Below are 25,157 nucleotides of genomic sequence, written 5' to 3'. Positions count from 1 at the left end.
TGAAGGGAGAAAAAGAGGCTGAGTCAGATAGAAAAAAACTGATGGCATAAAAGGAAAGAGGAAGGAATTAGATAAACTGTATTGAAGATAGAACAACTGCAAACCTACCGCCAGTCACCTATGTTTGCAGAATCAGTTTACAATACAATACAGTCACATGTATATTTAACCAGTGAAGCAGATAAAAGCCCAACACTCAAACTATACTGTGATTTAACCCTGTTACCATATCATTAAACATCGATTAAAGCTGCTTAAATCAATATTTTATATCATCAGTGGATCAAGGTGGTTCACTAGCATTGATAAACCCATCGAGAATTATCACCCAACTCATCAGTTCTACATACATTTTAAGCGTCTCTCAGTTTATCGTTTTGTTTTTACTGCTATTTAATTGTTTCTCATTCACACTCACCCGATCTCATCACCCTTCTTTCCAGTTGCAGTGGATAAACCCCCGGTACGCTACCTGCCCAGGCAGCGACAAACAGCAGACAACCGTAGTGACCAGCAACTAAAGATACATGACATTGTTGTGGCGGAGAGGGAGTAGGTGGAGACCAAAACTGAGCTCAAACAAGAGTCAGCACGAGACTTTAATTCATCAGCTGAACTGAGAAGACTTCAAATGAATGGTAAAACTACTCAGTGACTGCTGGATGTTTAAATAAGAAAAAATTTTTAAAATAAAATATAAAAAATACTTTAATACGGGTTTACATATTACATTTTCTAATGCTGTTGTAATACATTAAAGAAAAAATAATGCTCTGCATCAACAGCAAACAGCAACTCTATTTTGTCGAAAACAATTTCCATTATTTTTCAATGTAACATCACAGAAATAAAAGCAATACAATAAAAAAACGCCTTCCTCGGACAGCTAACAAACGTTCCTCTTTTTCTGCATCTTTGCCCTGGGAGAAAACTGACAAACAAACCTAACATCGCTATTTCTTCTCTCAGCTTAGAAGATGAGTCTTCCTCGGCCGTGTGAAAATGGGTGCTGTACATGGCTTTATCACCAATCTGCACGGCTGATAGAGTCGGACTCATTATTTGCTGTGGTTGTTACTGTCGTTGCTTGGTCTGGGGAAATAATATTCTTGCACGCTTTGTTAACTCTGCCTCTCTTCAGTCCTTTCACCCGTCTGCATTTTCTCTCTGTCGCTGTCTTTCTCTTCTCAACCCGCCTAATTGTCTCGTCTCCCTTGCCGGCTTTTCATTGCTGCCGTTCAACATATCTTGCTCTTCCTCATTTGACCTTCCCACTTTCCTCTTCTCCTTTACCCATCACACTCCACCCCCCACCCCCCACCCTTGCGGGTACAACAATACTGTGGCCCTCCGAGTCAGTTTACTGATGTGTGGCCTATTGCACACTGAATACACTTGTCAAATGAGCACTCAAAGGATGCTTTATACACAGCTCAATTCCACGTTCAGTTGGTTAACTGACAGGGCGTTAGCAACTGTGTTTGATAAAAACTAGTATGTTGATAGTGACGATGCAGAACATGCTCTAAGTTATTGCACAAATACAGTAACCTAAAGAAGCAGCAGCACAACGTTGTCCAGATACTTCAACTTAGGTTTTTACAAGACGCCTGGAGTGAAGTTGGTTTGTGTGTTAATGAACAGAGGAATATGCAAATGAAAGAAGAAAAAACCTGTCCTCTAGTCTCATAACTCAGAAAACAACACTGGGTGAAACAGGGGGGGAATTCAGAAGAGAGAGAGAAGAAGGGCAGATGTAGCTAGAAAGAGAGAAGTAATAAGACAGACGGAGAAGGAGGGACGGATAAGAACAAGCCAGCGAAAGCAAATAGGTTGTTGATTTTTAAACTTAGTGAAACTCCACGTCACCATCAACCACACAGCAAGCACCTGACCCTAGTTGCACTTTGCTGTTAATGTTGAATGCGGATGAACAGGGGCCGATTAATGGGCGTCATATTCCTTTAAGAGTGTGGGTTCTTTTCGGCAGTCACACACTGAGCCACATCTATTTATAACCCTGCTGTTTTTGAGGACTCGCCACATTTACATGGGAACTGTGCACACACACACATACACACGCACCCACACACCTATATATAGATGTCCACACACACGCATTCTCACACACTCATTTGCATACGGGTACTCACACTGCTTGATACTGAGCATGCTTTTTCTGCTGTCTGTGGTTGTGGTTGTGTGTGTGTGTGTGTGTGTGTGTGTGTGTGTGTGTGTGTGTGTGTGTGTGTGTGTGTGTGTGCGGTTTGACATCGCTCTGACAGTAAACGCATTGTGCTACTCAAAATTACAAAACAGTTTTCCCACCCGGTAAGTTCAGATGTGTGTTTGTGCATTTGTGTGTGTATACTTAGGGTATGTCCAGACGTATGTTTGTGTGTAGTGATGCTAAGCAGTTACAATGAATGCAATTAGGAAAGGACTAAATATGTTTGAACCTTAGATCTGCTAACCCGGCAGTTACAGCAGGGCCTTTCTCACGGTGGACATTTTGACTCGTCACTAGTAGGAAAGGATGGCTCCATTCTATTGGAGTGGTACACCTGGCTAAAACATGGGGGTGACCATGTCAATAACCTTGGAATAAAGCGACAGAAATACAGCACGCACTTATCAGCTTATATACCGGCAGCTCAGCATGAAATCAACCATCCGTATAGATATGCCATTTCAAGAATCATCACAATGGGTGCTGTTGAATTTGCATTTGTCATCATCATACTACAAAAGCTAAATATGCTACAGAAGAACCTGCTCATGGAAGACATTTTGAATTGTCGCAGTAGCAAAAGCACACTTGTACACCATAAAATAATCAATGGCTTTGTTCCATTTAGCTGCTACAGTTTCAGAGTCCTGGTGTTGTACATGTCAGGCTCACAGTCCCACTGTGATGGCGCACATGAGCAACATCCTGTGCTTTTCCTGCAATGAAAAGTCAAAATTTCTGCTGTGAAAAAGGCCCAAGTATGTATGTGTGTGTATGTGTATGTGTATGTGTGTGTGTGCGTGTGTGTGTACATAATTTTATGCATGTGTATACATCACAGCTATTTCCTATTTGACCCCACATTCACTGTGCGTGACTTTAATTATAAGAATGACCTTGTAAAACCTTTCTGTGAAGATGCTCTCAAGATGTTAATCCCCCTTGTTTTTCAAAGGATATTGCATGGTTGTGTTGCAAGATCCGGTGAGTGCTGTGAAACACTGAAGTGCTAATATGTGTAATGCATTGCTTTTATGCGTGTATGACAGAGACAGACCGAGTGGTTGCATGTGTACGTGTGTGTGTGTGTGTGTGTGTGTGTGTGTGTGTGTGTGCGCGTGTGTGTGTGAGGATGACATCATTACTATGACTGGGCGCTGGCTGGAGGAAGGTCGTTATGGCTCACTGCCATGAGCTCTTAGTTTGTGGGCATGTGTGTGAGTGTGAACATCACTGCGTATCAATGTGTTTGTGTTTGTGTGTGTGTGTGTGTGTGTGTGTTCTCTGTCATTGGGACAGCAGGGATATTTTATTGAGTTCATAAATATAATGTACACCCACACACAGTCTCTCTCAATCTCTGCATGAAAGTCAACACGACATTAAGTTCCTGTAAAATTCTGTCCTTTTCTGTTCCTCTTTCCATTTCCTCTCACTGTCCTTCTCTTTCTCCAACCACCCCCTCTCTCTATCCATTTCTTGTTTATTTGCAACCTACATGACATCCATCCCTCTCTCAATTTGTTTTCCTCTTTCACTCCATCTACTCTCAGTGTCATACCACATACTAAATTAAATCAGACACAAAATTAACTCCTTTAATATTCGCTGGGAAGATAATGTATAACTTTTATCAGTGATGATTTACCAAGTAATTTACCAGGTATTTTTGATGATGTATGTCAGAGAGAGAGAGAGAACACAGTCGTCCTATCATCTTGTCCTCTTTCACTCCCTTTTTTTCATCTCCCCCCACTGAGCTCTAGTCTAAATTTTTCCTTTCTCTCTCCCACTCAGCATAAATATCTCCCTTCCTCTCCCTCCCCTCCTCCTCCTCCTCCTCTCTCGCTCCACCCCCCCCTTTTCCAGAACATGCTTGTCCTTCTTGCCACTTTCTTCCCTTCCTCCCTTCCTCCATCTGTCTCTCCCCACCATCCTCACCGTCCTTCACATCCCTGTATCTGCAGAGCACACCTTCCATCCAAGCCGACTTTATTCACTGTCTGTCGCTCAGTTGGTAGGTGACGTAATGCCAGTTATAGTCATAAAGTCTCCCCACACACACATATACGTTGTCTTTGAGCATAAACAGTGTGATCATAAAGCTGACACTGCTGTCATTCAGACTTATAGTGCCGGGGAGAAACACACCCAGAGATAAAGCAAAGAGTAAATGTTAGAGAGTTACCAGTGTGTGTGTGTGTGTGTGTGTGTGTGTGTGTGTGTGGGCTGAAGGCTAGAGCACAGAAGGGAGCCACTACAACAATTTATTGCAGTAAATCCAATGGAGAGTGTTTGACTGGAGGGACTTTCCTATATGTTCCATTCAGTCCTAGCACAACAACCTCAGTACGTGTGTGTGTGTGTGTGTGTGTGTGTGTGTGTGTGTGTGTGTTAAGGGGATTCCACAGTTAGTTCTGCTCAGTGTCTCATTACATCATCACATGGTGCTCTGGGCTCACTCACGCAAACACACACACACACACACACACACACACACACACACACACACACACAAAAAGAGACACACACAAGCTTGCGTACACACAGGCACAAATACAGACAGAGATAAAAAAACGTGTGTTAACTGCAGCTGTGTGAGTGTGTTTGTGTTTATATGTTAGTGTGAATATAGTGTAATGAAGTCATATGATTGAAGGGGCACACTGGTTGACTCTCAAAGAGCTTTTATAATACCTCTATATGACTCTGGTAATGCTTGTATGAGAAAGAGAGAAAGAGAGGGAGAGAGGAGGCAGCCAGTAGGGAAGGAGAGAACAAGGGAGAGGGAAGAAAGAGGGAAGGTGGGAGGAAAGGTAGATAGAGAGAGGGAGGAAGGTGGCACAAATACAATACAGCCACTGTAGTCCACCGTCGGTAGAAAAACTACAACCTGCATCAGGTCCGCGAAACAGTGCAGAGCCAAATCTACTGTGTTCCATCAGGGAATGGAATGTGCTTGACAAAGGTCAAGACGCATGCGCACGCACGCACGCACGCACGCACACAACACACACACACACAGAAATGCACAAGGAAATTGGCTCAAAAGGTTACATTCCTCAGCACCTACTGACTAGATATAGACAGTACAACTACGGTATCTAGGTTGAGCCAAAACATTGACTCAACATGCCGTGGTAAAGATCAGCGTTTATCCCCATTAAGAAAGGAAAGGATGGTCCTATTTCATGAAGGTTACTGAAAGAAAGACAGAAAGAAAGGACAAGAGAAAGAGTGAAAGAAAGCTAGAAGGGGAAAAAAAAGACAGGGTGTAAGAAAGAAAGAGTGTAAACAAAGTGAAGCTGAGAGAAGCCAGACGGCGACGACTGAGTCAGAGGCAGACAGAAAAACAGACAGAGGCAACAGCTCACCTCATGTTTCTTCTGTATTGTTGCGTCCTGCTGTCAGGTGAACTGACAAAACTTCATAATAGTATGAAACTACATCTAGTTAATAAGTCTACATGCTTGTAAATTGTACCTATGATTTCATGTTAATGCTCTGACCTGGTTAGTTACTTAAGAGTGACTAAGTGGCTTTGAAGTATCTCTCTTCATGTTTCACGTTTCATGAGATGAATCGTAGTCCAAAACGCAACACAAACCTGAGAGTAAAATCAGTAAAAAGTTAAGCCCATCATGTTTAAAGCAAGACTAAATTAAATTCAGAAACAAAATTTAATTCCTGCCTCTTTGCTTAAAGCCATTTTACTCCCTAACACACACAAAGTAGCATGTTACACCTTATACTGGCTGAGTGACTGAATATGTGTCTGACTGGCTTACTGACTGCACAGCTGTCTGAATGGCTGGAAGCCTGGTTAACTGAACAGCTGTCTGACTCGCTGCACAGCTGTATGACTGGCTGACAGGCAAATTGATTATCCGTCTCACTGGCTGGCTGCCTGGTCACTGAACAGCTGTCTTGCTGACTGATCCAGCTGTCTGACTGACTGACTGGCTGGGAGGCCCGCTGACTGGCTGAAGAGCAGGGGGTCTCGTCAACTAACTTAATATCTGAAATGCTTTAAGTGTCTGTGACGGGCAGACTGTTGATTAGCTGACGGGCTGGTTAGCTGAACAACTGATGCACCTGCATAAGTGGCACTAAACAGTCCACAATTTTCCTGTACGCACAATATATTCTTCACATCACGTCTACATCATGTGTTCATTGCATGGATATATTTTTGTGTCTGTACGTGAATGACTGGATGCATGTATGTTTTAGTGTGTGTTGTTTCTCCATGCACGGGGGGGGGGGGGGGGGGGCTGTTGCTCTCTGCTGTTACACAATACATATTGTATAACAACTGGCAGTGTGTGGGCGGCTCCTGCCATCTGGAGAGATGCAACCCCTGCCGTGCCTGACACTACACACTGTATGCGAGTATGTGTGTGTGCGTGCGCGCACGTATGTGTCTGTGCATGCGCATTCGTGGTGTGTTTGTGTCTACCCTGCAGCTACAAATAGATACAGCGTCATCTACAGTAGTTTGGTTCCTGGGTTCATGTACTTGAAAGGGAGGCAATTGAGTGCAATCCTATACTGTGTATATAGGCGAGTCTCTTATCGTTTTGTTTACCCTCATTAATGCTACAGATATATTATTGTACATGCATCAGTAGCTGTATACACATGCAGGGATTCTCCTTTATACCTGGTTGGTATTGTTCTCTTGGGGTTTAACAGCTGACAACAGATGGCGAAGACTTCATTATCTGTCTTAGCAGGAGCCAAAGTCTCGCTGTTTCACTACTACTTCGAAGTTTCCACAGAGATGGACTCAACCAAACAAACGTCTTAGAACTCTTTGTCCACAAATAAACAAAGACACACTCAGAGGAAGACACGCAGTGAACACACGCACACACATGCATACGCATACGCACACACACACTAACACATACACAGAGTAAATAAAGTGATGAGAGAATCCACTCCATCAATTCCAAGTCAGTGCTCGACAGTGAACTGTTGCTATGGAGAGGAAAAGCATGGCTTTCCGGTCTATTTTAAGGTAACTGGTGTTACTTCACCGCATCTATCAAGAGTCAAATAAACTGTGATAGCAAGCATTGCCACTACACCATATAGCAAGTGTGAGATGCTTTTTAATTACCAGGTGTCATTACTTGCCCTCCCTGCAGCTACTGATCTTTAACTAATCAGACTACTAAAAATGGAATAAAGACTTCTGAAGTCTGCAACATGTCCAACTTATGTACTGAATTAATATGATTACAATCAGGTGACAATCATGCTACATTTGAACGAACAATCCTAAATAATGCCACATACATTCAAGTATATAGCAGCATCGAAACACTTGCTACTCTAGGTAGGAATCCCTTTCTGCTCAGTGCAGAGTTCCCCTCGCCTCATTTGTGAGACTGCTAATGCTAACTTTAAGTTCATTGTGTTTGCATTAGGTAAACGTGGATATCTTTTCCTGTTCAACGTGTGTGTGTGTGTGTGTGTTTGTGTGTGTGTGTGTTCCTGTATTTTTTGGTCTCAAGGTGAAAGTGTAAGATCCATGCAGTTACTGAGGTGTTACATTGCCTCTGTTTTTAGCAGATGACTTCACACCTCAATAGGAAGGCACAGGCGCTCACATCCTGCCTACTGTAATTATAATGAATCTCAGCTTTTTTTCACCTAACTCATTACTGCCTCGATGTAAAACTTAATTTGACACTCTTTTGGTTGGGGCTTTACTCTGGTTTATATTTATATATATATATATTTTTTAAATAATAAAATAATGAGCTGTCCATCAGATACTTGCAGGACAAAACAGTGTATTTTAATACAAGTACAATTCATTTGAATTAATCGTTGTCTTGAACGCCATAACAAAACATATCAACTCACATACTGCGGTTTCAGCACCAAGGTTCAGGTATTAATATGTGGACTTAAATCACAAATAAAAATAACTGCCCTCACTGTGAAGTCATGTGGTCTAAAAAGAGGAAATAACACCTCACTGCATTTTTCATGCCCTCACCTGCTGAAGCACCTGAGGGTGTTTTTCATGTGTTTACACAGATGCACAAACACAAAATGCACAAAAAGGTGAGACAAGTGGACAAAGCATAGACACAAACACAGAAGCGATGGCTATAAAAACAGTTCAACTCTTGCGTGGTCACTAGGGTTAGATCAAGAGGTTTGCCAAAACAAAAAGGGGAACAAATTAGCAAATTTAGCCAATCCCCTAATTTAGATCAGTACATGTACAAGACTAAGCATCTGATTAAGGCTTTAATGTAAACTCTTTGTACTAAATCAGTACTCCCTCTACTATGGACACATTTCACATGACCACTGATATAATAATATATCAATGAAATGACAGCAAGTACACTACTGTCTTGAGCTGAGGACAACTAGGCCTCTGTATATTCCTAACAGGCAGGCTGAGCTCATAACAAAAAGTGTGTTGCACTATGAGATAGATCTGCGTTCTGTTTCACCAAGTTCACAACATGCAAACCGCAGCTTACATCACGCTAACATTGACAAGTGTCACTGATTAAAACTGCATACTTTCCACCCATGCAAGAGCTCTGTAGGAATCTGCAACTTGCGAGTGCCAATCATTTGTGAAACATGGCATTGCAATCTGTGCGATCTGTGTGTGCAAACAGCTTTTATGAAACAGGCCCGAGGATTACTGAATTCGCGGCGCTAATGGCAGCTCTACAAATGGTCCATTAACGACCGTGGAAAACTAAACTCCGGGTAACACCCACCCCTAGTAGAGCACACAGGAAGACCACCACGGTCGTTACGTCATATTTCCCCCCTCACTACTTCCCCTTTCTCCCTAACCGCAGACAGGAAATAGTTCCTACACAAATCCCCCAGGGGCTGTGTAATGAGGCCTGTACTGTACAAATGTGTGTACATGTGTGTGCTCTCACAAGTGGGTGTGTGTGCAAGGCTTATAGTACATGCCTTCTGATCCGTCTCCTATTGAAGACCTCTGTGCAGAAACACACACACACGCGAACACACACACATACACACACAGGTCTGAAAAGGTTATGGGAAAGAGTCTTTGGCTGCAATTCTAGCAGCGAGGGAGTGAAAGAACGGGAGAAGAAAACAAGAAAAAGCAGAAAACAGAGATGAAACAGGCTGTAAAACATCCATACGTGAAAACTGAAAACATGCCATTCATATTTTTCATGTCTCTTGAAAGGCACATTCTGTTTTTAACTCATATAACTAAAAATCAGGCTGCTCTGGATTTGACTAGAAAAGAATTTTACTGTAGAGCTCAAGCCAATGGAAAAATACCAGGGAGGGGCCTCATAAATAACTGGACCAATGACAGCTCATATCAATATTGAAGAGCAGAGAGGACAGAGGAAGCAGTGGCAGGGAAGCAGGAGACCCTCCAGGCATTTTTAAAGTGTTCGACATGATAGTGGAGCTGCAACTATAGTGATTATTTCTATTTTCTGTTTTTCTTCTGATTATTTTCTTGCGTAGCCGATTAATGATACTGAGTTTTCTGTCATTGAAGATAAAGAAAAGCTGAAAAGTATTGAAAAGTATAGTTTTTTTATGTTGTTGTTGATTGACCAATCAATTAATCGACTAATCATTTCAGCTGCACATTATAGAATAATTGATATCTACCTACTATACTGACCTACATAAATAAACTGAAGAAACTAGCTCATTAGTTTGAGTAATAGTATTAGTATTAAACAAGTTGGACAATAATCTGTGTTAAAATAAACAGATAAAATAAAGAGAACGTCAATGATTAAATTAAAAATGGTGAGAGGTAGCCAGTGGTTTATCTCCCATCTAATTTCCATACAATCATTATTTGTACCAGAGCCCATGGACGATCTAGTGTGACTAGAATGAAAGAGAACATTCCTCAAAAATTCACTCATATATCATCTGAGTGCAAAGCTTCCTTCTTATCTCTTTCTTTTTCTTCAAAGTGAGAACATCAGCAAAAAGACAAAACTGTTGCTATTTCACATGCTCAACATAGCATAAATTCCCTGCAGAGCCACACTGGTTATTAGTGCGCCATTCATCAACTTCTGTCATAGGAACAGGATAGAGACTTGTCTTACTGCCAACAGTGAACCGCAACAACCGTCTACCCCACTCCAGCGTTCATTTGAGCCGGCACAGAGTATTGATACATGACACCAAATCTATACAAACGAAACACACAACTGTCGACCGCCTGTGAAGTCTGAGTGTGACAGGTGTGGAGAGAAAGTAGAGGGCACAGCCGCTGACGCTGATGAGCGCCGGGTGATAAACGACAGGGGCAAGGCACTAATATTATTTTCCCACATTGTTCCTACATTTCTGTGACTGCTGATCAGTAATTACCAGTGGGTGGTACACAGTGTAGCAGCAGCTAATCTGACCTGTGGTGAGTCTGTTTGGGAGGATGATGGGAAGTAGCCTGCATGTGAGTGTGTGTTTTAGTGTCATACAGAGCCGATAAATCCGGCTCCTGTATTTAGTCACACTTCTTCAATCTCTCCGTATGTCCTTTTATACAGCGTGTGTCAAAGTTTTAAACAAAGATTAGATGACAAATTTTGTAGTTTCTCCTTGCAGAGAAATTTTCAAAGGTGAAATCAGAAGTTAAACCTGCTGGGAGCATGTCTTATAAGTCTGGGTTGTACTGCTATATACCACATGGGATTACTCCAATGAATTCCTTTTATACTGCACAGTTTTAAAAAAAATAATCCATTCTGTGTACAAAGACAAAGTGTCTTTTATTGTTATATTTTACACTGTTGAAGATTATTTTCCTTATTTACCTCATTGAGGGGATTTGTCATCACATCTTGTGGGATTGTCACTTTATTTTCTCTTATATTGGTGAAAGCACGTGCTGGACAATAGTTTTCCTCTAAAATGAAAGATAAAAACACATTTGATCAGATCTGGTATATTAAAGATGTTCTTTTCTATTTAAATAATGATCAACTCAGTTCTAATAACATTGCATGAATTGTTTTGCACTGCTGGAATGCAGCATCTACAGTAGCCAGTGTAATGTAATTAAATGCATTTCTTTTTTTTTTTAACTCAACTCTCCATCTATCTCTTGGTATTTGCTTTAGCAGATCAGGGTGGGGTCTTATGAAAGAACTGCTGGTGAGGGGGCTGGTGCGACGCACGGCAGTAAATAATGACTGTCTCAATGCACAGGAGATTTTAGACACAGTAACAGTGGGCTGTAATATGGGCCAAATCTGTCCCCAAGGACAACACTGGATTAACCAACATCACTCAAATCACACAAATGCACACACACCCTGAAGTACTGATTCACAAATCAATCTCCTCCCAACCCTCCCCCAACTTATTTAATAGAGGATAATAAAAGCGAAAAAAGAGGGAAGCGAAGATAAGAGCGTGTGTGAGAAAGAGGAATGGGGAGAGAGAAAAAAAGAGAGATCTAAAGAGGGAGAGAAGAAAGAGAGAGATGGAGACTGAGCAGAGAAAAGAGGACAGGCGTTTCAATAATTCACAAACTCCTGCTTCATTTAGAATAGAATCAGTGCCCAAACTGGACCCATGTGTCCTCTACACATGACACATCATCCACAGTGGCAGGCTCACTCATAAACTCTGCTTGTGCGTGTGTGTCCGTGTGTCTGTGTTTGTGAGGGAGAGAATATGTGCAAGAGCTTGCAAAAGAAACAACATATGTAAAGATGTATGTGTGGGTGCACGGGTGCATGAGTGCAGCTCTGCCGACTAGCAGATATGGATTTCTATTAAAGGAGTGATGTAGATTCATTAGTATGACTGGTGCAGTGAGAGGAGAGAAGGGAAGGGGGATGAGATACAGGCTGCATTACATCTTTATATAACAAACCTTTTTCCTCCATTCAAGTTTAAAGATGGCCAGTATGTTTGATAGTGCTATCACCTGAGTGGGACGTGATAAGAAAAAACAAAAAAACAGACACAGCCACAATCCTACTACCAGCACAGTCTAAAAATACCTAAAAGAAAATACTTTTTTCCACAAAGTTGGCAGCAACTCCACAGCTCCTGGTTGTTTGTGTGTGTGTTTGTGTGTGTGTGTGTATGTGTGTGTGTGTAGCAAAAGAAGTCAAAAGTCCTCAACATGGAAACAGACAAAAACAAATGTATCCCTGTGTGTATATGTGTGTATGAAGGTGGACTGAGTTTGTCCCTTTTGCGTGTTTGTGTCTGTTTGACTTGTTGCTACTGTTGAGAGCCGTCTTTGCATGTCTGTTCTTGCGTTCTCATGTGATGTGATGATTTGCATTGCATCCTGTCCCACGCTAAGCATTTTCAAGGACTTGTACAGTGTCACTCCAAAATGTTTCAAAGACACCATACAGGTGGAGGGACATGAGCTGCTGTTTCCTAAAAGCCAAAATGTCAACAAGCAGAAAAATCTGGCTATTTTGTGGTTAAAGATTTCATCATATATAAATTTTTAAAAAAAACTTCAGCCAATCAGGTTGCAGATCAAATAGGTCTCGAGGACTAAAGCATACAGGAGTATATGTATGTGTGTGAGTGTGTGTGTGTGTGTGCTCCTGTCATTCACTGTGACCCGCAGCAGCAGGGATCTCTGTTATGTAATCCTTGCTGTCAAATGCATTCACACACACCTCCGTGCACACACACACATACAAGGACGCACAAACAGTGCATACAAACACACACACCTGCTAGCACCTTCAAACAGCTCAGAGGTTATTCTAGAGTCATGGTGAGAAAACCCTGCGTGGTATCTCAGTACAATCAGGACGGGAGCGTTCCTCCCTCCCACAGCAGGTAAATAACTAACTAGTGTAATTAATGGTTCACGTCTCAGGTCTGCTGTGCTCTCATCACCATTTCTACTCAGGGTTAAATTATTTTCAGGATGACAACCTACAGTACTACGATCCATTTAAGTCTTCTTAAAGTAAGAGAACAACTAGACTTGCTTTTTACTCACTGTCCCTTTTTTCCGGTCGCAAATTCCTCTGTTCCACATAATTATAAATGTGACGTTATGGCAGTTCTTTCCTCCCTCACTGTTTATGTTTATGTAACCTCCCACGCACCAGTCAACACAGCCTACATTTATGTACAGTGGCAGGCTCACGGCATTGTGCTGCTCTGCGATCTGTGCAGCACGTTCCCAATCTAAGGCGATCACGATACAGTATGGAGTCCCCGCAGAGCGTAGCACCGGAGCAGGAATTATTGCTGAGAGGGGGCCGCGTTGTGCAAATGCGTTAATGAAAGGTCTGGGGGTTTCAGTCCAACAAAGAGATTTTATTTAGCAGAGAAATGATGAAAATACAGTATGTAAAGGAATGGGAAGATTTATTTTAGTATAATTTATCTATTGTAGCTATACAGTATATGTAGGATCTCTTCAGACGCCAAATCATTTATCCAAGCAATAAAGCACGAATGCAGGATCATTATTACACATGACAACACAGCTACATGAAGGTACTGCATGAGTCACTTTTCAAGCACAAATCCCAAATGTTTGCTTGTTTCTTTTTGTTGTTTTGTTGTTTGCTTTTCTTTGTCTTTTATGATGCTGTACTCAATAATTTCTTGAACTGAAACAAGTAATTTGAAGATGTCACTTTAGGCTCTAGGAAACAGTGATGAGCAGATGAGTCTGATCAGAGAAATGATATATTTCTAAACACAGATTCCTGTGGAAAAGCAGCTCTTTGACTGTAGGTCCGGTAGAGTGGTGGTACTGAAGCTGAAAATTCTTTGTAGGCAGGTACAAACATATACTGTAAGTTTGAAAATATCTCTCAGGTATCAGCGTTGAGTAATGACTCCTGGCTATCACCCTGCACTATTCCATTAAAATCGCTCAACCGAAGCCTATCTGCCATTGTTATACCATTCAGGGAACCACAGGGCGCTACATTAGCCCCAGGTTCGCTCCGTTCCCCCAAGTGTAGGAAAACTAGTTTAGCTCAATGGGCTATTAGCCCACACCTCTCCACACATAAAGGGATTGAGTATAGAGGAGCATAAGTGGAGAGTATATAGGGATACTGGTAAGTGGCCATCCATCAGCACCGAGGGTACAGACTGCGCCAACCATTTGGTGATGGCAGGGAGGGTTGGTATACACAGCACTACACAGTACTTTTTTTCTTTTTTTTTTTTGACAGGCCAGTTACAATCCAACTTTTGTTGTAAAGATAAAAATAACTGATAATTCAGCCCTTGTGAAAAGAACTAAAGTAATCCAGCTGTTATTGTAGAGCTGACAATCGCCAAAGAAAATTATGAGTATACAATTCCCAGCACCACACACACACACATATGCCTGTTTCTAAAGACGTAATGGTGATTTGTATGTGTGTATAGCTGTAAACCAGTGTATCATCACTATCTGGCAAAAACAGAGTCTTAAAATGAAGTTTATTTGTCTCCCTGCCTCCTGTTGAAGCCAACTTGACTGTTTTTCTCAACATAATTATCACAGAAGGTGGGAGGCAGTGATTGGAGCTAACTACTCAGGTACCGTACCAGCGTCAGATCATGAGCATTGTATAAACTTGCCAACCCATTTGCCAATTAGAAACACTCCTCAGAGTCTGCTCAGCCATGCCAACCACTTCAGAAAAAGGAAATTGACATAAATAACATTAACAAGCAGTGGCTGCTAATGTCACAGCGCTGTTAACTATTAAAGAGAGGTGGGAGGCGAGGGGAGGAGAGGTTATGGAAGGGAGACAAAGAGGAGAGTGTGGCAAAGTCAACATCAGGGAGTTAGAGAGAGGCGTGCGGCGAAGAGCAGAGGGAAACTGACAGAGAAATAAGGACACACAGCAAGATGAAAGGGAGAAAAATGAAGGGAACATTGACGACGAGGTGAGAAAGAGAACAAGATAACAGAGGCAACAAGGCACAGAGTCGGAGTAACACACAGAGAGACAGTGAGATATGGAGAGAAAATGGTAGGTGGGAGAGGGTGGGTGGTTAGAAAGATGGCACTTTATCATACAGCTTAGTTGTAAAAGCAATAAACTCTCTATAGGTCTCAGCATAAGGACTTCCCAGGCACCACAAAGGCCATCCCCATTCATCTCACTAAAAGCTGAAGATGCTGAACTGAGCTCAACTCCTCCTGGGGAAAAGTGTTTGTCATCATGGACTCCTGACTCTTCGAGAACATCCAGGCACACAATCCACAAAAACACCTGAGAATAGGAACCAATTTCAGAGGTGGGGGACTTTTTCTTGTTTGTTTGTTTGTTTCAATATTAAATGTGCAAATAAATGTAGAAAAGAAAGTTTGATTTGGAGCTGAACTGAAGCTCTTACTTAATCTCATGCTAAACTATTTTCATTGTATCTAATTGGCCTTGGTGTTGTAAAACTGTGACCTTATAGATTTTATTTCGTTTGTTTTGGGCCAAATAATAACGTCAAGTGGAAAGTAAAACTGTTTCGCAGTGCAGATGAGCGTTTCAGTTCGTCACTCAGGGTGTTTTATGACTGGTATTTACAGATGTTCCGTGCGTGCCAGCTGTGAAAAGTATCATAATCAAAATACCATAAAGGCAACAGGATATTAGACCGCACAGATGACATTTGTGGCAAGAAACTATACCGTTACCTTGACTGGCAGGAAGACCTGTAAATTATCTCATTTGCATGACTTGTCGGTTCTGTCTGCAGGTAATTATCGTCCTCTGATGTGATCACTCCTGCCAGTTGCCACCCACCAGTCCCCTTCTGCATCTCCTCTTACTTTTTCATCTCTCTTCTCAACGCTCCCTCCCTCTCTCTGTCTCTCTCTCTCTCTCTCTAACACAGTGCACTTATACTGGAGGTGTGATTGCATTAAGCCGCAGAGAGCGAGGGCATCCCCGGGGCCACACTAATGTACAGAACAGAATGTACAGAGGAGTCAGTGTGAAAGGAGAGCAAGAGAGAAATGTTGGAGTGGTGGTGGGAGTGGGAGTGTGTGTGTGTGTGTGTGGGGGGGGGGGGCATCCATTACTATAATCATTTTACCTCACTTGAAAAGGTTGCTCTTACAGCGGCTTCTGTGTGAGACAGAAGACAGAGAAAGTCAGACGGAGAAGGGGGAGAGAGATGAGAGGAGGAAAGAGCTTCTCATGACTGTTGGTAAATCTAAAGCCCAACTTCATTTTTCAAGCTTTATTGCTTTACTGCACGAGCACCCAGAGCATCCACACAATAACCAAAGATATCTCAGCAGTATATTAGTGTCCCCGTAGCGTGTTTGTAATTTCCTTGAGGCATCCTGAGACGTGCATTTTAGATGATAGCAATTAACAAGACCAGACAAGGCTCAACAGCGATCACAGCTTTTAGTATTATTCACTTTTCAGGTTAAAACAACACAAGCCATGAATCACGAATGCTAATTTCACGACGTGCTTACAACCAAGCGGTGAATTCGGTTTGTTTCTTTCCTCCTGTGAAACCAAACGAAATGCCAAGCACCAACAGCGATCTGTTTGGTCCATGCAAGCAATGCGGGATATCTTTCAAAGCGGGGGCGCAGGACAGGGAATACCCTAAAGGAATAACATCTAATGCAATCAGATCGCTCTGGCCAATTAGTCGGCACTAGCCTAGCCAGAGATGATGTCAGTCATCATTACTCATTGCTTAATGCTATAAAGCAGGGGAGAATCAAGAGCAAACAAAGAAAAGAGCAACAAAAGTGGGTCGGAGTTAGGAAAGGACGGTGGATTAATCACACAGACAGTAGACAAGCATGCTTATGTGAATAATGGGAGCCCACACGGAGCCGAATTACACACACACACGCATTTCTTAAGCTCCTAAAACACCCACTTTATCTAATTCTCCAATACATATTTAAGAGTAAATGCTCACAAAGATACAGTACCCACCACAAAAAAAAAAAAAAAAAAAAATGCAGACGCAGGGCATTACACCCCCATCCCTTCAAACACACACACACACACACACACACACACACACACACACACACAATGTTCCAGCCCATGCATGGCTCATTAGAAAAGGCCTACGGCAACATGTTTTTCCATGCTGATGGCTGAATTCCAGTCAATACCCCGCAGCTCCACATGACATTTCACATTTCACGTACATATGCGTTCAGCGTGTTATAGAGCACATACGCAAAAAATTGTAGGCGGTCGCCCATGTAGCCTACCTTACAGTGCACGCACGCACGCAGGCGCGCGCACACACACACACACACACACACACACACACACACACACACACACACACATATAGGCCCTACTTGAAGGCAGATGCTGTATTATTAAGGCAACAAATATGCTGACAGGCATAGACAGACGCGCACAGTTTTAGAGAGAGAGACACACACACCGATGTTTATCAGCAACAGAGTAATGGAACACAGTGGTTAAGCTGAGCAGACATACACACGCTGATTAGCTCCTATGGGAGAAGCCATTGGACCTCCTGTATGATTATTAAACCTGATTTCAACATCTCTCCTTTGTAAACAGACGGCGGCTGTATGGAGACAATAAAGATGTGCTGCCGGAGTTCACTGGAAAAGACTTGCTCTGCCTGAACTGATCTTTTATTTTTGTGATTCTCAGGATAGGAAGAGGCGATTTTTCTCTCATGATGGTATCAACTGCGCAAAAAGAGATTGCTGTTTTTTATCAATGCTACGATATAACTGCTTTGTCGGGTGGTGCTTGGCAGAAAGAGAACAGATGATGTATCGCGCTGCTGCTGCGGTATTGAGCATTACAACCTGGAAGAAATAACGTTTACGCTACAGTTTCGGGGGCCGGGGCCGATATGAAGTCACTTGATACGGGAGATAGATTGTGAGAGATTTCAAAGATGAACCTGTTCATCTGTTAGTTTGACTTTTAATTAAATCCAATAAAAAATAAAACATTAAGTAAAATCGATTTCTGCTGCTTGCATAGTTGCAAGTTTTAATGCAAGAATGATCTTAGTTTTGTAACCTGAAAATTTTTTTTTTAAGTATTTAATGTACTACACTGTAAGTACATTCCACTTTTCTATTTCTAACCAGAGATCTGAATATGTTGCCACTTACACAAAGTAACACTTAAAGCAGAAGAAATTCAGTGTTTCCTGTAAAACTGAAGGATGTTTTCATGTGGAACATAGACCTTTCTAGTTCAAGTATAGTCACTACTACAGCTATTTCCCCTTTTTTTAACATTCATACAAATTTGTGAAATGTACTTATACATGTCTTTACAAAAAGAGCCATGATACGGCTTTGTGAGAGTTTTCATTTTTCCCAATAGAATGGCCTTGGTAGAAACATTCAAATAAATGTTGTTTGAAAGTACTTTATTGTGTTCCTTTCCTCTCTTTGTTCGCAGTTTGTAGTACATGCACAATAGGCACACTCAGGTCTGCTCGTCCGATCGAGAATGTCTCTCTTTTCATTCATTCCTCCGCTCTTCATTTGCTCTGCCTCCTCGCCTCTCTCTACCTCCCCCTTCTCCTCTCGGTAATTCAGAAACAACCAGAAGTCTGGATGAACTCAGCGACACTGGGCAAGGTAATTATCTAATTGTTTTGGTGTGCCGAGACAGCCACAGAGTGTGTGTGTGTGTGTGTGTGTGTGTGTGTGTGTGTGTGTGTGTGTGTGTGTGTGTGTGTGTGTGAGTGTGAGAGAGAGAGAGAGAGAGACAGGACGTGTTTTGGGAGAGTGTCAGTGTGACAAGTAAAGACAGTAGGACAAAAGCAAGAGCAAATGAGAGACTCTGGAGGGGGGTAGTAATAGAGAACAGCAGGAAAAGATTAGGAAGAGGAGAGCAGAGGAGAGAGAGAGAGAGAGAGAGAGAGAGAGAGACAGGAAGGGGTGAATCAGTGATGAATTCAATTAGTTCCTTTGCCTTGTCTTTGGCCAGTACCAAATTAAAAGAGAATACTTTCTTTTTAAGATGCAAGTTACCACTGTTTCCTGCTTTCCTCCTCTCTCTCCGTTTATTCCAACACACCCTCTCTCCTCCTCCTCTTCTGTTCCTCTCTTCATTCTCTAACCACCTCCTCCCGTCCTCGTGTATCTTAATTTCCCGCTGCCCCTCTTCTCCTTCCCTCTCCTGTCCCCTCTCCCTCCTCGGTCTGCTGCTGTTGCAGTTGGCAGTCTCAGGTGTGTGTGTGTGTGTGTGTGTGTGTGTGTGTGTGTGTGTGTGTGTATCCCTTGCTCTCCAAAACCAATTCAATCCTACTATGAGAGCGGGGGCCCAGATCAAATAAAGCAGAGCACAGCTATTACAAGAAAACAGAGAAGGGGAAATCCATACTCACACACACACACACACACACACACACACACACACACACACACACACAGGGAGAAGACAACCTCTGCATTTTACGTTTCTTACTACAAGGAACTTATGTGAGGTTTCGAAAGAATTCTATGTCTGACATTTAACTGATTGTTTATTTAACTTATTATGAATGCTAACCTTTAGCAGGCTAGAGCAAACACTGTTTATACTTCTGACCCCCTTACTGCAGTCTAATGCCAAACAACAGGGGCAGGCTCAGTTTAGTTTACACTGAGCAGTTGTTCACGGACTGATACCCCCTGGCTATGCTGGACATCTGAAGAAGCTTTATTATAGAGAGCATTGCTGGGTTAATTGGTAATTTCACAACTCGGAGATTACTGTGAGTCGTTGCTGCAGGCTGCATGGAGTCTAAGCACGAGAGAGTGGGTGGGACTAATCTCAGTTTCAAATGAAAAAAAAAAAAAAAATCAATCTCTGAAAACTGATTGAATCCATATAAAGCTGTCAGATTTCCCCTGCAAGACGTAAATAAGTTTACTCTTTCTCCTGGCTTATAAAATGTCTTTCACAGCCGAGTTCTGCTGTAATGAAATCAAAGCTAAGCATATTTTACTAACAAGCCCCAGGGATTATCTGAATTTAAAGTTACAGTAATGTAAAAAAAGAAGGAAAAAAAAAAAGAGCGTAATGAGCGTGTCAGTGTGATCCCTGCAGTCTAGTAAAAGCAGACAGACGCTGATTCTGTTCCTGATTTCTGTGAATTCTGAACAGTCAGCCACAGTCAAGAGGAGCCTGAACTGTAGAGCTGATGGGACATCTCTATCTGAAACTGAAAACAAAGACTTCAAACAGTAACATCTAAAAGAACTTTTATTCTTTTTATTTTTCATTAATGCTTTATTTTATGTGTCAATAACCTACTAATCATTTCATTGGAAGCTTCCTGGAAAGACATATAGTGCATCAATTGTACAGGAAATATGAACTGACTTGAGAGAAAAGCTTTAACTTCCAGAATATTATGCCATCCATTGCAATTAATTAATGGGAAGTCCATTCCCCCCATGCTTTGTACTAGATTACATAGTTACTTCCTTTTAAATAAGGAAGATATGATTGGGTGACATGATAGGAAATTATTACATCCACGTTTTTGTCATAAATGGCTGAATAATGTTCTTTTCGGCACAGTAAAGCAAACCAGGAGCTAAATTAGCACCATCTTAATAACTCAAATACATAAGAAGTGTATTATACATGATTATGTTAGCTCTCTAGCAACATAAGCTTAGTCTACTGTCGAACTCGAACTGGAAGCCGTGCAGGATACGACTTAAGTGTGAATGTGCCAAACATCTTAACCCAAATGTCAAATCTTCTACATCCCCAACAGGCAGCGAGACAAAAATGGATCCAGCCCCTATACAGCTGACTGACAGTCTGTATACGGTACTCCCATTAACAGCCATTTTTCTGACATGTGCTGATCACCACGACTTGCCGCCCAGCATCATTGTTTGAGCCCCCTAGACTGTCAGCCCTCCATCTGCTCATTTCTGGGGCTTTCTGCTCAGAGAAAGGCAACTGTCAACAGTGGATTTACAAAAGAGAGAGGAAGCAGAAAGAAGCCGGGAGTGAAATGTTTAATTTCCATTCAGCAGGAATGATGGGTGAAGAAAGGAGGAGACAGGGAGGAGAGAGGAGAAAGGGAGGAGATAGAGAGCAGGGAGAGTTTGAATCTCTGCAACACGAAAAAAATAAGAGTACTTTGTAGCAGCATTTTTATTTAATGATATACTTCTCTTGCATTTGTTTCATTTGCATCTTACCTTTCCTTTATACTTTCTCTCTGAAGCTCTCCTTATTTTACCCCCCTCTCTGAATTGGTACAAAGTTAATTTAATAAACTAATTAGGCTGCACTTCAAAACATATTTGTATAGTTATGAGGCAAGTCCCCGAGCACACTGAAGTACCTCACAGGAAAATCTAATGATGCTGTTGGTGAGTCAAGTATAACTGTATATTGCTGAAGGGTAATAAACAAAAAAACTGTTTAGTCAAAAGCAGGTACTCTGCAACTGGGATGAGCCTCAGAAAATACTTCTCTGTGGGTTTTGTCATTTTTTAACTAATTAAACTTTGAATTTAAATTGATATGAAAATCCAGGAGAGGAGAGGAGAGGAGAGGAGAGGAGAGGAGACAAGAGGAGAGGAGAGGAGAGGAGAGGAGAGGAGAGGAGAGGAGAGGAGAGGAGAGGAGAGGTGTGTTCAATGAGAGGAAAGGCAGAGACTGGCTTTCCCACTGTTCTCAGTAAGCCCCTCTACTCAGGCTGCTCTCTCTCATAGGAGAGAATGGAGCTTCAACACACAGCTGGTGAGACGGAGATAAAGGACTGACAGAGGAGCTTCAATAGATACAGTGGAGGGTGAGGACACAAAAAAGGAGGAAAAGAGGAGAGGGGGAGAGCCCTCTCAGCTAGAGAATGGGTAGAGAGACTAAGGGAGGAGAGGGGAGACGGACAGAAAGGGAGGGAATTTGGCAGAAGATAAATCTGCAAAACTGAGCTGAGAGACATCATGGTGGGAGGGTCAAAGTGAAGAATAAGAAAGAAAAGAATAAAATCGAACGTCAAGTCACATTAAAGGAGAATAGAAGAGAAGGAGGAAGGAGGAGAGGGGCTCAGACAGGCCAGGAGAAGTTTATCCTCTGAGCTGTAGAAACACATAAACCCCAAAACACAGCTAAGTACATCTATGCTACATTACAAATGTTACTCACAAAAATACTCCACATCTCTGATAGAAAATGGTTCTGTTGTTTTTTGTGTCCAAAGCAAAAATGCCACCTCGCAAAGAAAAATAAAACCATAAAAGAAGGAAAAACTGCCAATTTGTTAAACTAATCACAACTCATTTTCCCTGTAAAGACATAACTTTTGGAGAAACTACATGGTGACTTGTTATAAGATTGTAAGGTTGGTGACCACTAATCTACTGAATTCAGAGTTTCAGTAACAATGTATTAATGACAAATGAATGTTATTATTGTCAGAGGAAGAGTCAGGTTAGTCACAGCTGCCATCTTTGGTTGCTTGGACACATGTTGTTCAGCTCTAAGGACTAAGGGAGGAAATTATACATCATATCATTTAGTTCTGGTTTGTTTTGCAGTCACACTGGCCTAATACAAATGAACCAAGATGTGTAATCATGAAGTTATATGGATAATCCAATGTCATAGTATGAGGGAATAGTAACTGTGTGGTCACTATATTTTATTGTATTTGCCGAAATACACAGTGCAGGACACAAGCACAACACAACACACCACCATTTCAAAAATCCCACCAATCAAATGATGGTGCATACTATGTGTTGCCATGGTTACCAAATGAGCTTGCATAAATATATACACCTCTTAAACAACTTGAAAACTTGAATTTAATGGTAGTTTAGTTTTTTAATTGACGCTAAAAATCCAGTCCATCCTACCTGAGCAGAGGGGGCGGAGCCACTTGGGCGGAGTAGGTGGAGCCTGCCGCTCAGTTGAGAGCTGACACCCGACTGGAGCTGCAGTTCCTGGTGTGAAGTCTTGATCTCTCTACCAATGGGAGGGAAGCGTCCCGGATGTCTGCGCCGTCTGTCCACGTCTGTCTGTCTGCAGCTGCTGTCACCATTACCTGCACGGAAACACAGAGAGAGAGAAAGACAGAGAGAGAGAGAGAGAGACACAGAGAAAGCATTACCACAATGTTCAGAGTGTTCCTTACTCTTTTCTACAAATCAGCTGGCAATATTATGTTTCCTGATATGATTATTGAGGTCACAGCTCCTGCTTGTTCAAGCTCAATTATCACTGCATAATAACCAAAATCCATGCTATGCAATTACAATCGTCAGCTTAACCTTCAGCCAAGTGTTGTTTTTCCACAAAATGATTTCCTCTCAGCTTTAATGGCAGCTGTGCAGAACAGCAGCGCAGGAAGAAATGTCAGCTTGTAGTGACTATCAGTCCTCAGAGGTAAAGATCCTTTACACTCCAGAAACAACATGTTCATTTAAGCACTTGGATTCAGATTTTATTGAGCTCTACTTTATGCAGTGAATTTGGCGAAAGCAAATTACAATATAATTTAATATCATAGCACATCAAAACAAACAACAAACAGACATAAAATCACCATAATGTGCTATTACTAAACCGTCTAAACTCCTATCATTAAACCCCTGCAGTCGTCTCCACTGGTGACGAGCGTCTCCCACAATAAATGGGTTTGAAAATTCAACCTGTTGACTTTGGCTCCATATTAATCGCTGCCACAGTCTTTGAGTCATTTGAGTTTAAGTCTGTGCATCTGTTAAAGTCTGTGCTTGTGATTTTGTACACTGGCTATCACTGTCTCCCTGCTGTTCCCTCTCTCTGTCGCTCTCTCCTAGGAGTATTCAGAACAAACACCCGTGCTATTTATACACTGACGCCCCATCGGCATGGCAACCACGCTTTGTTTACCCGCAAGAGACACTGGTTTGAGGCGTGTGTCCTCCTTTTTTTTTTCTAACAAAAACATAGTTATTTGGAGGCATTTAGATCTCTTTCATGAGCTTGGCTCTCTTTCTGGTGCGGACAATGTTTCACTTTGACCAAATGCCTCCAGTAAACTGAGAGCTATTATGATGAAATGGAAAGCTGGTAATAAAACTAGTATCTCTGAGGAAACAAAATTTGTTTGTTGGTTTTCTCATTGTCGTAGCCTGACAGAGTTGTTGTTGTTAAAGTTTTAAAATAATTTTACACTATAAATGCTAAGTGCTTTTTCTTTTTAAGCGCTGATAAACAGCCACAAATATGTAACTAAATACACACCAAGGATTTGATGCAGTTTAATTAAGTTCCATTTTAATGACACATAATAAAACCATTCACACAATGTAGGTATGAGTATCACATTTCTCCTTTTGTATTGTGCATGTACATTAATCAAAAAAAAAAAAAAAATGCCAATTTTATGTCCTGTAGGTCAGGAACTTACAGATCCAACACTGTCCAAACTTCTGTTTGCAACTACTGTCCCTCAGGTGTGAATCTAACTTTGAGACCGTGCCGTTCCAGAAAGGGAGCGATCCTCTCTAGGTAAACAAATGTTGTAAAGTGTCTAATTTGATGCACAAACACAGAGAAAAATACTTAGTGCACCCACCCAGTGCACTCCTCTTATTTAAAGTAACCCTGGAGGCTGTTACCATAGCGACAAAGACATGTCCCAAGGTCACGGGGCAGAGCTGAGCATTAAGTTGAACCCTGAAACAAGGCATCTCCTTGGCAACACAAAATCAGGTCAGTTGATCATGTGACAACCAGGCCCTGGGGACAGAAACTGATACTAAAGCACACTTTTTCTTGTACTAAGTTGACACAAACTCAAATACACACACACACACGCAGACACACACAAGGATGCAGGCATGTGAAACCTGTAAAACACCTGGTGTACCACAGTACATACTGTATTTTGAGGCACGTACACACTCACGAACCCACCCGAAGAAGCGACACAAACACACACAAGATGAAAACACCGATGGCAGAGCTTTAGCAAAGACGAC

General features: G+C 41.8%; 1 protein-coding gene across 1 annotated transcript in view; it reads right to left on the bottom strand.

Moving 5' to 3' along the window:
* The window catches only part of atxn1a (ataxin 1a), a 90,242-nt gene that overhangs the window by 43,063 nt on the left and 22,022 nt on the right, over window positions 1-25,157 (bottom strand). Inside the window, exon 2 of the mRNA XM_023412148.2 lies at window positions 23,046-23,233. The gene's annotated coding sequence lies outside the window, so the exon portion shown is untranslated. The remainder of the gene's footprint in view (window positions 1-23,045; window positions 23,234-25,157) is intronic.

The sequence above is a fragment of the Seriola lalandi genome, unplaced genomic scaffold (assembly GCF_002814215.2).
Source record: "Seriola lalandi dorsalis isolate HSWRI2012SDOR001 ecotype SW California unplaced genomic scaffold, Sedor1 jcf7180002054476, whole genome shotgun sequence".
NCBI classification, from domain to species: domain Eukaryota; kingdom Metazoa; phylum Chordata; class Actinopteri; order Carangiformes; family Carangidae; genus Seriola; species Seriola lalandi.
Note: the sequence above shows the minus strand (reverse complement) of the source record. Positions and strands in the feature narration are given on the sequence as shown.